Below are 14,097 nucleotides of genomic sequence, written 5' to 3' on the forward strand. Positions count from 1 at the left end.
ACTACTACTACTACTACTACTACTACTACTACTACTACTACTACTACTACTACTACTACCTAACATTTATATAACACGATGAGGCACTGTGTTAAGAACTTTACAAATATTATCTTGTTTGATTCTCACAACAACCCTGCAATGTAGGGGCTATTATCATCCCATTTTACAGATGAGGAGACCCCTGTGCCAGCGAGGTTCTCCAGAGAGGGTCTGACCCAAATACAGAAGGACTATCACTATCTGTGCCTGTGTGCCTCTGCTGGTGCACCCTAAAATGAAATGAGCTTGGATAACTGCCAGATTCTCACACAGAGCTCACAGCTCACTATGTTCCCCACATCTTTCTCATGGAATCCGCTTTCATTTTCTTACTGTGTTTTGGACTGGGCAGCTAGATGGCACCACAGTGCACAGAGCACTGGCTCTGGAGTCAGACAGAACTGAGTTCAAGTAAGACCTCAGACCCTTGCTGGGTGTGTATCTCTGAGCAAATCACTTAACTGTCCCTGCCTCAGTTTCTACAACTGTAAAATGAGGATAATTGTAGCACTATTTAACTTAAATACTCCCAGATTACATATAATGAGGATCAAATGAGATAATGTTTGTACAGACCTTTGCAAATCTTATTTATTTATTTCAGTTTTCAACATTCACTTTTAGAAGATTTTGCATTCCAAATTTTCCTCCTCCCTCCATTCCCCCATTCCCAGGACAGAATGCAATCTGATATAGGCTATATATGTACAATCATATTAAACATCCAAAGCAAACTTTAAAACAATACATAGGTGCTAGTTAGCTACACTATGTTTTAGAGTTTCCAAAGCCCTTTACTGACATTACCTCATCCAGTCTGGCAGGCATTTATTAGTCACTTACTGTACAGAGAGGCAGAAGGGGTACAATCAAAAGAACACTACTGCTTTAAGAACAAATTTGAGTGAATAAGTCATTTCTACTATTATAAATACCCACATTAGCTACAAAGGGAATATGAAGGAAGACACTATCTGCATCCAGAGAAAGAATTGATAATGGAAGTTTGTATGGGATGATTTTACATGTATATACACATTTGTGTCTAACGGTAGCCATCTTTAGGGTGGAGGGAGGGAAAAAAGGGAAAAAGGAAATTTACGTGATAACTTTATTATATATTTCAAAGAAATAGCGCTCTAGCCCAGCTGCATCTTGACTTGACCTCACCCAACCCCATGTCCCCAGAGAAGCCTGTGTGGGCCCTCAGACTGAACCTTTAGTGGACTTCTTGGGTTGCTAAGTTGGGCACTTGCCTCTTGTTTCTTGTTTCTTCCATTGTCCCCCATTTAAAGCACTTGAAAAACCTTTAAAAATGAGTAAGCTTAGACTGAGCAGGGGAAGTATTAATTACCCTTCAAATCCCCAGAGACCTAATTCTTTCGCTGCTGCAATGAAGTATTTACAGCCACAGAAACCATACACCTTGGGGTGAAAAAGGAGACAGAATAAATGAGTCTCCTCCTTCACTCTGGAATGTTTGAGTGTGTGTGTGTGTGTGTGTGTGTTTTAAATTTTGATCCTGGGGGTAGAATATTTGACTCCTTTCAACATGAATATATTAGTTCATTCACATGATGTTTCCAAATACAAACAGTTCTGGTTGGGCCATCGGGGGAATGCCCCCTTTGGCTGATGGAGAGACGGAGGAGCTGGGTTGAATGTCCCTGTTGCTACCAGGGCTATTGATCAGCTGCCTCTGAGCATTGGGCAACCAGCCACACACAGATCAAGGAGATGAAAGGTCCTCACTCAGTGGTCACCATTTCATTAAAAAAAAAATCTCGTGCTGTCAGATGGCAGAGGCTCTCGTGAACTTTTCTCTGGTGGGGCATGGGGCGTGAGGTGCATCCCACCAAGCTCTATTGATTTCTGGCACAGATGAGCCTGGCAGTTTTGAAAAAGCTACACCCACTCAAAACATTGAATATAACTTCTGCAGGCCTTCCCTTGTCTAGCTATTTAAGAGCATGGCGGAAGGATACCTTGGCAAACAGACTATTTTGGAAGACTGAGTCAGAAAGCAATGCTGGGGAGGGTGGCAAGAAAGAACCCCAGCCACTAATTGATTCCATACAATTTGGTTTAAGAAATAATTGAACGTCTGACCTAAATATAGCCAGGAGTGATGTGGGTTCAAATCTCGGCTCTGCTATTCATTTTTTGGGTGACCTTAGGTAATCTATTTCACCTCAGTCTCCTCATCTGTGAAATAACAACAGCAACAATAATGACAAAAACAAGCATTTAAATAGTGCTTTAATGTGTGAAAATAATTTTCTATGTATTATCTCAATGGATCTTCACAGCAACTATCCCTATTTTACAGAGGAGGAAACTGAGACCCAGAGAAGTGAAATCACTTGCCCAGAGTCACACAGCTAGGAAGTGTCTAAGACTGGATTTGAACTCAGGTCTTCCTGTCTCCAAATCCAGGGCACCATTCACTATAATACCCAGCTGCCTTGACAGGATGGAAATCTGGGCAAGATTATCCCTCTCGTATCCCTTCCTGCTCTAAATATATGATAATGTTACCTCTTAAGTATTTTTCAAACTTACAGAACAATATAAATGCCATCTGTTACCATCTCATTCTTCTTGTCTCTTGATTCGGTTCAGCTAGTGTTTAGAACACTGGCTTGGAGTCGGGAAGAACTAAATTCAAATCTGACTTCAGACACTAGCTATATGACCCTGGGCAGATCACTTAACCCTGTTTGCCTCAGTTTCCTTATCTGTAAAATGATCTGGAGGAAGAAATGGCAAAACAAAAAACAAAAACCCCCAAACAAACTCTAGTATCTTTGTCAAGAAAACCCCAAATGGGGTCAAGAAGAGTTGGACATGACTGAAATGACTGAACAACAAGATGAACATGTTCCCAGGACAAGTTACTAGTCTACTTCTTTTATGTTTAATGTCCCATGGACTAGTACAGAGATGGAGAAAATAGGTACTTTCTTAGTTGAGTCATAGAACTGCAAACTTGTCTCTGAAGGCTGACAGCATCCTTGGGACAGCAGATAGGACGATGCGACTATTTCCATGTGATGTTCATTTTCTTTGCTACAATTCTATGAAGATGAAAAAAAAGCCCCAACAACTCAACCCACCCATGCTCTCAAGGAGCTTCCAGTCAAATGGGCTGGTGTCTACTAAATGCACACAAATCAGTCTGCTATAATGTAGAATATGTTAGGTCTAAGGAGAAAGGAAAATTTAAGGAGGGCATTTCCCTTTTTAGCTTTGTCAGGGATGTGGGAGGTCAGGGATTTTGGACATGGGGATGGAAGTGATGGCTTCCTGGAAGAGAGGGTGTCTGAGCTGAGTCATGAAGGAAGAGAAGGATATGGACATGTGAAAATGAAAAGGGGAGCTCACTGCAAGAATGGGAAATGGCCTGTAGAATGTGCAGAAATGGGAAAGAACAGGACAAAAAAGCAAGCAACAAGTAGTTTGTCTTATGGTTATTATCAATAATTAATTATAAGTAATAATTAATATATGTTGTAATTAATAATAAATACTATTAATAATAACAAGAATTGATTTTGCTGAGTTTGCATTTTATCCTATAGGCAATAGGGAGCCATGTATTTGAGCATGGGAGTGAAATGGTCAAACATGCATTAAGGAGATTATTTGGGCAGCAGTGTAGACCATTGATTTGAAGGTTTAGAGATTAGAGGCAGGGGAACCAGTTGGAGTAAGTTACTCCTTTGCTTGAGAGACAACATAGTGTTGGACCTAGACATGGAGAATATTCACTAAATACTATACTAGACCTGGCTCTAGAAAGCTCTGGGTTCAGACACCTGAGTTACCTGGACCATGTGGTCCTCCAAAGGTCCCAGACAGCCTTCTCTCTGGGACAGAAGAAACAATTCTGAGCTTATTTTCTAACCTAATTTTGTTTTTAAGAGAAAAAAAACCCAAACCTGTCCCTTGTGTGACTAAGGGGAGTCCAGAGAATGCCAACTTGGGATCCATTTTCTAAACTGCATTTTGCAGATTTGGAGCTTTATTGCAAGCACGTGGGCAGTCATTTCCAATGGATAATTTCCTGTAATTAATTCTGTTTGGCACTAGCAGAGTACCCTGGGAGCTGCTGCAGCAGGTTCTACACAGACAGTCATATTGTTCAAGGGAAGAGGCCTGGGCTCAGTAAAGCAAGGGAGAGGTGCAAAGAGGAGCTTCAATAAGCAGGGATAGAGCCAGGCCTAGGTCAGGGATGTCAGGCCATAGCCAGAGGCCAGGTCAGCCCTGCTGGCTACTGCTTTCCTCTGAACCAAGGTCATTCCCTAATCCATCCCCACATCTTCAGTCTATCACACTTATTAACATCCTTCCCAGCCTTGTTTTTACCTCCTTTCTAGGTACTCTAATTTCCCCTGCAAGTACCAAGCTAACAAAGAATAAAGCACAGAACAAGTTTATTGTATATAACAAAGGATAAAGAAAGGACTCATATACAAACCCGTAGAAAATCAAGGATATCTTTTTCCTCTGGTGGCCTCATTTTTCTCAGGTATCTGTGTAGTCACTCATTGCAGATTGCTACCCTGGGTTTCTGAAACCCAGGAAGAAAAACTCAAGATAGATGTTGTTGGTGAGCCCGTCTCCAATGTCTCGAGGTCCCCCAGGGGGTTATATAGTCACTCTAGTTGTATAGAGATATCTTTTATCCCACTCCTGTGGGGGAAAGAACTCAGTGCTGCTGTAGTCAACTGCCCCTCCCACGATCTATACAGAGATTCCCAGAACCAGGAAGGGCCAAGCTCTGGTTTTATCCCTCCTGATCTAGATGCTGTGAATAATTTCTCTTTGTTTCTGTTCCCTTCTTAGAATCTTGAGGTCAAATCTCCCTGCTGCACTGATGTTTATTTCCTCTTTTGGTGTTCCATTGCCCTGTTCCTGCTGTCCCTAGTTCTTCCAGGCCTCCCAGGTCCATATGCCATCTTGCCCTTTCTTTCTAGACTATGCCTTTTGCTATGTCCCACTCTTTTGATCGCCTCATGGCCTTGAGGTTCCATCCACTCTGCTCCCAATGCATTCCATTTCTGCTACTTCCTGGATGATGCCGCCATCTTTACAGTCAAGTGTTATAGTGCTTTTGGTACAAGGTGGTCCAGGCCAACACGTCTCTAAGATAGTCAGCACATTTCCAGCTACTTGTCAGTTGAGTCTACATCCCCGCTTAAGTGACACTCAGGAAGGACCAATCATTGATTAGATGCCAGGATTTTCTAGCCGAGTTAGAATGACTGAAACCCATTCATGTACTTCTTCCTTCAGTACACAGAAACTACTTCTCTGCCCACACATGCCCTCAGTTAATACTTCCTTCTGAGTCTTTTTGAGGAAGTAAAAAAAAAATACACATAATATATGCACATATAAATATATGGGTATGTATTTATATATACATATGTGTGCATGTGTACATCAGCAACTAGGTGACACAGTGAATAGAACACTAGACTTGGAAATCAGGTAGTTTCATCCTCATGAGTTCAAATCTGACCTCAGACACTAGCTGTGTGACTCTGGGCAAGCCACTTTGCCTCAGTTTCCTCATTTGTAAAATGAACTGAAGAAGGAAATGGTACACCACTCCAGTATCTTAGCCAAGAAAACCCCCAATGGGGTCTCAAAGAGTCAGACACAGCAGAAATGAATGAAGAACAACTTCAGAGTTCACCTTTGGTCTCTTTTTACCAGACCATGCTGCCCCTGGATGCATTGCCTAAAGGCATACAGCTGGTGAGCAGAAAACCTGAAATTAGAACCCAATTTGTTATTATTTACTAATGAGATGTGGATTGGAGGAAAAGAAAATCAATTTTTGTTCATTAAAAAAATTAATGAAAAAATCAAACTCAGGTCTTCTGACACTAAGTTCATTATACTTACTCCTTTGCCTAAAGAGGTTAATCATACTTTTCCTAACTAGGTCTTAGACTTTCAGCGAAATCCAAACAAGATCGTGCACACAGTTGTTGTTTGTAAAGTATAAAGACGTGAAGCAGTATCATTAGGATCATAGCTTCATAGATTGAGCCTGTGGTAGGAACTTCAGCACATTCTAGTCCAAGCCACTCATTGTACAGATGAGTAAACTGAGGTCTGGGGAGATTGTTAGGCTGCCCAAGGACACACAGGTATAAGCATCAGAGGCAAAATTTGAACTCAGCTCCACTGGTTACAGATCCAGTGTTCTTTTCAATGTAACCCCATGCACCCTCTTCTTTGAAAAATGATCTATGAGATTTGGAAACTTGGACAGGATCCCCTTGTTGTCAGCGGCCCCAAAGGACTGTGGTTTTGTCATCACTCAATCTCTCCTGAGCTTTGGGCTCCTGCCCAGGGTACATTGCCAACTAAAGCTCATCTTTCTCCTAGTTTCCATCTCCTGGGTCTGGTTTCCAACTGTTTAAACCAATAGAAGGAATTTTACTGAACCTGCCTCCCACTCCCTCCCAGATCCCAGAAGCCATGCTTGGTTAAACTTTATTAAAGTGCTTTTGAACCCGCTTAATAAGGCACTTTATTTGAGTTTCATCTCCTTTAAGGAACCCCAGGGAGGCTTTCAAGCAGGAGATAATTATTGGAAATTAGTGAGCGATTCAAACCTGTGTGGTGAGGAGGTAAGACTTATGGCTGTCTCCACTGTATGGCAACCTCACCTGCCAGATTCATGACTCTTTATGATTAAGGATATAATCATAACTCATGGTTCAGTAGCATTTCAAGGTCCGCAAAGTGCTTTCATCCCAACAACGCTATGAGGTAGGTGGAATCGGTATTACTATCTTCATTTTATAGAAGAGGAAACTGAGTCTCTGAAAGAATAAGTGACCGGCCAGTAGATTGGGTGTCAAAGGACTTGAGTTTGAATCCTGTCTTTGCCACTTAACAACATGTGTGGCCTTAGCACAGTTTCTCTATGGCCTCAGTTTCTCCATTGTAAAATGAGGAGATAGGATAAGACAGATTCCAAGGTCCTTCCAGCTCTGCATCTAAGACCCTTTGGTTTTGACTTTCCCAGGGTTACACAGCCAGCAGGTATCTAAGTCAGGCTTCTAGCTCCCTCGACTCCAAGCCGAACATTCTTACTATTATACTACATGGCAAAATACCAATCTTTTAATACTTTGTTGCATCCATAACTTTATCAGATTCAAGACAGCCTTTCCTGGTGTAGTTCATAGCCCCTCCATTTTACAAATACATACACGTGTACATAAATACACATACATATATGTACACCATACACATACATGAGTACATGTACACATACATATCTATAATACATACTTATACACATATAGTACACATAGCTGGGCATATATACATATATGTGTGTACATGCATTATGTACTATTAATATCTCGGGGAAGGCAGGGGCTGGTCACCTGCTGTTTCTTGCCACAAGATTGAACCATCTTTCCTGGTGACACTTGTCTATGATAATGTCATTTATTGGGTACAAGCAGAAGTATAACTAATATATAACATAACAGATGGGGCTTTATCCCAGGACAACAGCATGCAGGGTCACACTTCCTCCCGTTTGCAATCACTGACTCTCCCAACTTCTTCCGGTCCTCACCACTGCCCAGCTAGTTATCTCAGGGCTTTCCCCTCCAAACCTCACAAGGGCTCAGGTTAGAGGGCTCACCCAGTCATTCCATTGTCTGTCACTCACTGAACTCTTTTTGCCCCAGGTGGAAACATTTGTAGGTATGGGTTTTGAAGCAAATCATCTGCCTTGGGAACAAATTGCAAGCAGCTTGTGCCTGCTAGGCATCTTGTCATTATCTTAGGTAATTTGGCATTTTAGTTCTTTTGGAATTGTATTGTATTAGAACATGTTGCTATTTCACATTACTGGGCATACTGGTGTTAAAAAAGTGTGTTGTTGTGGCAGTGAACACAATTGAGATTGAACATAAAATCCTCTTTTGGGTATTCAAAGCCCTTTATAATCTGCCCTTCCCTACACCTCTCCAATCTTCTTATACCTTCTTACCATCCTGTTCTACTCTCCACCCTCTGTAATCTTCAATACAGTAACACTGGCCCCCTTTCCCTACTCAGTGCATTTTCACTGTTTGTCTCCAGTCCTGGAAATCTCTACCTCCTCCTCTCCATCTCTTGCCTTCTGTGGTTTCCTTCAGATCTCAGCCAAAATCCCATATTCTGCAAGAAGTCTTTCTCAATCCCCTTTAATGTTAATGCCTTCCTTTTGTTGATTACCCCCAATTTATCCTGTATATAATTTGTTTGTGTAGCATTGTTTGCATGTCTACTAGAATATGAGCTCCTTGAGAACAAGGACAGTGTTTTGCCTTTCTTTGTATACTCATTGCTTAGTACCAAGGCATCATACTATGTACCTGGCACATAGTAGGAGTTTTATAATTGCTTATTGGATGATTGACTGAAAGTATTATCCTTTTTCCCTAATGTAAACAACTCAATCTTCTCTTCCACCTTTTCAATTTTGGGCCCAGATCATTTCCCATAGCACCTGGACAAGATACATGTATCAGTGGATTAACTTGATGAGTTGCCTACCCATTCAGTTACATGGCATAGTTTGGACACATGACTCACCCACTTTGTTTTTCCAGTGTGGATGGTTATGCTGGTGTCTCTTGTTGCCATAGATTTAGTTGAAGTTTATAGTGTTGTGGGGCTTGTTAGGAATTAGAACAATTCCATTCTCAAACAGGAGCAAATCTTTCTTTTGTTTGAACTTTACACAGCACAGTATAATATATAATATTGTTAAATATATTTAGCAAATGCACCTTACCCAGTCTAACATTTCACTTGATATCACACAGCTGTCATTTTAATGTAGTCACCCCTCATTTTAAATAAGCTCCATATATAAGCATCACAGACTCTCAGAGGTCCACCCAATGTGCTTTATAATATCAACAGATGATATTTCAGCACAGTTGCAACTAAAAATTTTGGCACCTGAAACAAACTTCACAAAAATATGCCTATGAATTAGATTTTTTCACACAAATTTAGTTGAGAGAGGAGATACAAGGACACAAGACTCTAGAGAGGGAGATAGGGACCCCAGAACACAAAATTCTTGAGGGAGGATAGGGACCCCATAGGAGGAGACCATACAATACCATAATAATCCCTTGGGATGATTTCACCCAGCAAGAGAGAGCAGAGTGGCCCAAGGCAAAACTCACCTGGGGAGACTCAGCTGAGGGTGGGGGGGCATGGTATTTAGTTGATTTCTATTTTCAGTTATTATACTTGCTAACTAGGTGTAAAGCTCAATTATTTCTTAGCTGCTGAAAGAGAACATGAATGCTGTCTATATCTTCTAAATGTGGGTTCCCTGGATAAGGCTGTGGTCATTGTGTCCTAGTTCCAATGTTATCATTCAGCCTCCACTCAAAGATATCCAGTGATAGGGAGCTCGTTGCCTCTTGGGATTACCCACCTGACTTTTGGACAGCTCTAATTGTCAGCAATGCTTCTGCCAAGGCTAACTCTGACTCTCTAAAAATTCCACCCCATGCTCCTACTTCTACCCTCCAGGGATGAGCAGAACTTTTCTATGCTAACAAATGTTAAGATCTCATTCTTTCAGAACTGATAAACTTCTTAGCTGATAGGCAGTGAAAGAACTGAAGTGAATTTAGAAAAAGAAGAGGAAAAGAATGTAATTGAAGCATTAAAAATGAAAGAGGATGGAAAGAAGGACAGTTTAGAAATTAGAAAGTTGAATTTATTTTGTACTTTTAAAAATATAATCTGTATGTAGGGAGAGCCAAGATAGTGAATTAGGGGCATCTACCCAGCTGAATTCTCCCAATTCTTCCTCAAATACATTTAATTTTCCCCCAAACAACTTTAAAAATAAACTTTTGGAGCAGTTGAGCCAACAACTTAAGAGGTTGGCAAAAGAAATCTGACACTCAGATGGAAGGAAGCCTGTCTGGATCCCATACATGCAACACTGGCAACAGCAACTACAGCAGCAGAAGTTTTGGGAGCTGTCAGCCCAGAGATGGTAAGAGGAGTCAGATAACTGGTCAGAAAGAGATCATGGGGGACTTTTTGCTGGCACTGGGTAGAGCCAATGCTGACTGGTAACTCTACTACCCATACACAGTTCTGGGTTGCAGTTCCAGGGCAGAGAGGAATGCTGGTGGTCACAAGAGAGCAAGGGCCATGGTCATGGTCCCAAAACAAAGAGGAGTGCTGGTTCTTGTGACTGCAGGGGAGCAGGGGCCCTTCCTGGATAAAGAACAGATTACAGACCAGGAAAGCAGTGACCATACCTCTCCCAGGATTATACCACCTTGAAAGCTTCTAAAACTTGCAGAGTCCCAGAACTAGCTCCAAAAACAGCAGCATGAAAAACCTGAAGCTTGGAACAGTATCTTCCCACCCCCAGGTGAATAGAACTCAACTTTAACATAAAGTTCAAAATAGTCTGTAACAACAACAAAGAATTTGACAATAAAAAGAAAGCTACTATGGTGGCAGGGAAGATCAAGTGATAAACTCAAAAGAAGACAAAAATGAGAAAATAGCTACCAAAGATCCAAAGAAAATACTCATAGGACTCAAACATAACAGAAATTCCTAGAAGACTTAAAGAAGGAAATGATAGTAGAAGGAAAAATGGAGAAAGAAATGACAGTGATGCAAGAAAGTGATGAAAAGAGAATTAATAGTTTGTTAAGTGAGGCACAAAAATTCACTGAAGAATAGAACTCCTAAAAAAGCAGAATTGACCAAATGGAAAAAGAAGTACAAAAGCTCACTGAAGAAAATAATTCCTTAAAAGTTAGAATGGGGCAAATGGAAGCTAATGACTCTATGAGACATGAAAAAGAATGAAAAATTGAAGAAAATGTGATATATCTCATCAGAAAAATAACTGACCTGGAAAATAGATCAAGAAGAGATAATTTGAGAACTATTGGGCTACCTGAAAGCCAGGATCAAACAAAAAGCCTAGATTAATGTTTAAAGAAATTCAAGGTCTTAGATCCAGAGGGTAAAATAGGGATTGAAAGAATCTGTCAATCATCTTTTTTTTTAATAGAGGAGGAGGTAGGGCAATTGGGGTTAAGTGACTTGCCCAAGATCACATGGCTAGTAAGGGTTAAGTGTCTGAGGTCATTTGAACTCAGGTCCTCCTGACTCCAGGGTCGGTGCTGTATTCACTGTGCCACCTAGCCACCCCACCGCCAATCACCTTCTGAAAGAGATTCTAAGATGAAAACTCCCAGGAATATTATAGTCAAATTCAAAATTACCCATGTCAAAGAGAAACTACTTCAAGCATCCAGAAAGAAACAATTCACTCACAATCAGGATCACAAAAAAATTTAGTGACTTCCACATTAATGGAGCAGAGATATGATATTCTGGAAGACAAAAGAGCTAGGATTACAACCAAGAATAATCTACCCACCAAAATTGAGTGCGATCCTTCAGGGGAAAATAGATATTTAATGAAATAAAGGACTTTCAAGCATTCCTGATGAAAAGAACAGAGATGAATAGAAAACTTGACATTCAAATGGAAGACTCAAAAGAAGTATAAAAAGGTAAATATGAGAGAATAAGTCTATGGGTTTGAATAAAGTTAAACTGTTTACATTCCTATATGGGAAGGTGATACATATAATTCCCAAGAACTTTAGCATTATTGGGCAGTTAAAAGAAGTTTACATAGACAGAGGGCATGGATGTGGGTTGATTATATTGGAATGCTCTGCAAAAAACATGAAGGGGAGAAAAAGACAGATGCACTGGGAGATAGGGGAAGAGAGAGGGAAAATGGGGAAATTTTCTCATATAAAAAAGTATACAAGGAAGAGATTTTACAAAGGAGGGGGAAATGGGGATGGGTGGACAATGGTTGAACCTCACTCTTATGGGAATTGGTTCAAAGAAAGAAGAAGAGGAGGAGGCAAAAACAGAAGAAAATGAGATGGAGGGAAATGCACAGTTATCATTATTGTGAAAATGAATGGTATGAGCTCACGCATAAAATGGAAGCAGATAGCAGAATGGATTAGAAATCAGAATCCAATAATGTTGTTTACAAGAGACACACTTGAAACAGAAGGACACACAGGGAGTTAAAATAAAGGACTGGAGCAGAATCTGATTTGCTTCAGCTGAAGTAAAAATGGCAGGGGTAGCAATCATGATCTCAGATGAAGCAAAAGCAAAAATAGACCTAATTAAAAGAGATAATCAGGGAAACTACATTATGCTAAAAGGTACCATAGAAATGAACTAATGTGAAAATTTTTTACAGCAAGTTTCTCTGACAAAGGCTTATTTTTTCAAATATATATTGAATATAGAATTGAGGAAATTTATAAATATTACAGCCATTCCTCAACTGAAGAATGGTCAAAGGATATAAACAAGCAATTTTCAGAAGGCATCAAGGCTATCTATAATCATATGAAAAAAAATGCTCTAAAATCACTATTGATTTGAGAAATGAAAATTAAAAACAACTCTGACGTACCACTTCACACCTATAAGAAATGACAAATTCTGGAGGAGAAGAGGGAAAAATAGATAAACTAATAAACTGCTGGTGGGATTGCTGGTGATCTGATCCAGCCATTCTGGAAAACAATTTTGAATTGTGCCCAAAGGGCTATAGAACAGTGACTCCCCTTTGACACAGAAATATCACTACTAGGTCTGTATCCCAAAGACATCAGAGACAAAGGAAAATGGCCTATAGGCACAAAAATATTCATAACAACTTTTTTTGTGGCAGCAAAGAATTGGAAATTGAGGGGGTGCCCATCAATTGGAGAATGACTGAATAAGTGGTGCCATATGATTGTGATACAGTATTATTATACTATAAGAAATGACAATGGGGGTGATTTCAAAAAATAGCAACAACAGCATTGCAAGAACTATGTGAATTGATGCAAAGTGAAGTGTGAAGAACTGGGAGATCCTTGTGCACAGTAACAGCAATTTTGTAATGATGATTAACTATGAAAGATTTGGCTGCTCTGATTGATAATACAATGATCCAATGTGACTTAAAAATGCTATCCACCTCCAAAGAGAGAACTGAAGAATGCTGAGAGAAAATTAGAGTATAATTTTCTTACTTTTTCTTGCTTTTTTTTGAAATATGTTTTGCATGATTTCACATGTATAATTGATATCATATTGCTTGCCTTCTCAGTGGGTGTGGGAGTGGGTTGGAGAGTGAAAGAGAATTTGAAACTCAGAATTTAAAATAAATAATATTAAAAATAAATTGGTAATTTTTAAAAGGTTAAAAACTCATATAACCTGTCTGCAGTAGAAACTAAAAACTTCATATCCAACCCTCTTTTGCTGTTATTTATATGTAAAAATGGGCAGCTAGGTGGTACAACAGATAGAGTGTCAGACCTGGAGTCAGAAAGACTAATCTTCTTGAGTTCACATCTGTTCTCAGACACTAGCTGTGTGACCCTGGGCAGGTCACTTAACCCTGTTTGCCTCAGTTTCCTCATCTGTAAAATGAACTGGAGAAGGAAATGACAAGTTATTCCAGTATCTTTGCCAAGAAAGACTCAAATAAGGTCACAAAGGGTCAGATACAGCTGAAAACGGCTAAACAACACACATGAAAATGTTTGTGTTAGTGTTTGTTAAGTTAGGAATAATTAAAAACAAAACAAAAAATTAAACTTTAAAAAAAAAAGAGGTAAAATGTTCCTCTGGTTAGGTTTGCAAGCTGTAGTCAGCTTGTAGTGAGGAATATCAAAGAAGATATGACAAGTTCCCTACCCTTAGGAAACTCACAATCTACTTGAAGAACAATGGACAAATATATGAAGCAATGAATCAAGGCTGCTGGTGATTAAGGGCCCCAAAAGCGGAATGAATCATAACTACAATAGTTGTTTATCCTAGCTGATAGAATGTAAATTCTTTGGAGGTAGACACTTCCTTCTTTTCCTCCTTCCTGCTCTCCTTTTCTTCCCTTCCTCCCTCCCTCCTTTCCTCCCTCCCTCC

At 40.0% G+C, this 14,097-nt stretch overlaps 1 protein-coding gene across 1 annotated transcript in view; it reads right to left on the bottom strand.

Moving 5' to 3' along the window:
* GALNT9 (polypeptide N-acetylgalactosaminyltransferase 9) overlaps positions 1 to 14,097 on the bottom strand; it is a 217,294-nt gene that overhangs the window by 201,882 nt on the left and 1,315 nt on the right. The window lies entirely within an intron of this gene.

Source organism: Petaurus breviceps, unplaced genomic scaffold (assembly GCF_028583685.1).
Source record: "Petaurus breviceps papuanus isolate PSGF00001 unplaced genomic scaffold, PetGlider_PUasm1.0 103, whole genome shotgun sequence".
Taxonomy (NCBI): Eukaryota; Metazoa; Chordata; class Mammalia; order Diprotodontia; family Petauridae; genus Petaurus; species Petaurus breviceps.